Genomic DNA, 2,500 nt, shown 5'->3' with positions numbered 1-2,500 from the left:
CTTCGTAAGATATATATATATATATATATATATACATATATATATATACACATATATATATGTATATATATATATATATGTATATATGTATATGCATACATATATATATATATATATATATAAGTATATATATATATATATATATATGTATATATATATAAGTATATATATATATATATATATATGTATATGTATGTATATATGTATATGCATATATATATATATATATATATAAATCTAAATATAAATATAAATATATATATATATATAAATATATATATATATATATATATATGAGCTTGCATCCATCACTAGCAGTTAGCTCTGAAGAGATACAACACAATAATCTCCAACATATTTACACGTTGACTAATGAATCGTGGATAGAACACAATACAATGAACCTTTCAAAGACTTTGTCGAACCTACAACACGTCACAGGTATATAGTTATCATTCCATAATCAATCAAAAAATTACGAATGTATAAAATCACAGAAAAAAATCTAAAGATAATGTCGTTTATAGAGTGGTACCGATTACCAAGAAAGTCAAAACACCCTTTATTCTATACCTTATTCCCCCACTTCCAGGTTGTGGAACTACCTTCCTCATGTGTTGTCCTCAAGTCCTTTTATGATTGGAGATCTGTCTCAATTCAAGGCGTATATTGCATCGAACGATTTTTTGGTCTAGTATTTAAATCTAGTCAGATTGCGCAGTACAAATGGGTATTTGATGTGCATACCTTATGAAGTAGTACCCAGGTGCAATGTTTGTGACTGTATATTAACCATAAAACAATTTTTAGTAATTATAGAATTTGTAAAAGGGAAAGATACTTATGTTTTAGTGAAAACAGTATTATTAACCTTTTATCGGACTGATATTTTTTTTCGATATTCTAACTTCTTTAAGGAACAAAGGTTTTATACATAAGACGCAAAATTATATGTCATAGATTTTAGCATGTTTTTGCATATGTATATATTCTTATCCTTTATATCTACTATAGTTATGCTTAATTTATTTTTAGCATTATTACAAATGTTTTTTATTCCCGAATTTAATCAAGCCAGCTCTGTAAGAGTAGAGCTTGACTCATTGGGCTGGTAAGTTTCCTCCTCTTAACAAATAAAATAATACTGGGTTTAGTTTCATCGCTACATAATAGAGAGAGAGAGAGAGAGAGAGAGAGAGAGAGAGAGAGAGAGAGAGAGGGGGGAGCACAAGAAATCCTAAACTATCGAATAGAGTAGTAAGCTACCATTTTGAATGATCTTCCAACTTCTTCCTGTATCACTCAGGATATTGGAGGTGGTTAAGGAAGCAGCATCTGCCTACCGGAGATGATCCGTAATTGGGAGCCTCCGACAAGGTAACGAGTGTCGCGGCGCAGAAATTTCTCCTAAGCCTTCTCGATTTTCCTTTGAAAAAGACCAATTTCCTCCACTAACCACCTGGCAGGTTTTTCATCATCAGATTGACGATGGAAATATTTTTTTTTTGTCCTCACCTTCGAAAGCATTACATCATAGTTCATTGTTACAGAAAAGGATTATAGTTTTTATAATATTGATATTAGAAGCTCGTAGGGCACCAGTGGAATAGAAATCCAAATATGGAAGTAAGAATAAGATGAGTAAACAATAAAAAGGAGAAGTTTGGATTAACAAATACAGTGATCTCTTATTATAAAATTCGAGGATATTGAAGCCCAGGTTACTGCAAAAGAAACAAATTACAAGAGAATAAATAACTTGTAAGCGCCAACAAGAACAGTCATTGCTGCTATATCACAAGTATGAAAAATATTTTCCATTTAATGAATATATGTATGAAGGGAGAACTTTTGAGATAAATGGTCGAATAGACAAAAAGATATGGATAGAAAGATAATATGAAAAATAAAAATTAGAATAGGAAGGAAGTAGAGTAAAAAAACATGATGAAAGAAAATGCAATGTAAATGTGATAGTTGATACCTAAAATGATATAGGGAGACTCTAAGGAGTTCGACGCTGTTTTTTTTTTTTTCCAGTTATGAACTGCCAGCATCTCTTTCAAAGAGAATCTCCTTCGAGATGAAGTGATCTATGTGAGAGTAGGAAAATGCAATTAGATATTCATGGAAAGTCGAGGTCTCGAAATTAAAATGGTTTTGTTAAGTCAATCGTTAGGCGCTGGAGTTTACCTATATCACTCCTTAATTGCCAATGAATAAATAAATATAAATGAATAAATAAATAGGTTAGTGGATGACAAGTCAAGTAATTATGATAATGGGCATTCAAGTGAATGAACGGACACATTAGTTAACAGATGAATATACAAAAATAGACATTAAAATAAGGAAATATAAAATGAATAGGTGTAGCTTGGTTTCTTTACTAACGAAGACATTTGGTAGTTTGAGCTGAGGTGTCACTTTGTCATAGAGGCCAAGACGAAAAGTCTGGTTTCTCTTCCACTGTGAAGCCTGGAAAGAACTTTGGTTTAAA

This window comes from Palaemon carinicauda, chromosome 28 (genome assembly GCF_036898095.1).
Source record: "Palaemon carinicauda isolate YSFRI2023 chromosome 28, ASM3689809v2, whole genome shotgun sequence".
Lineage (NCBI taxonomy): Eukaryota > Metazoa > Arthropoda > Malacostraca > Decapoda > Palaemonidae > Palaemon > Palaemon carinicauda.
Note: the sequence above shows the minus strand (reverse complement) of the source record.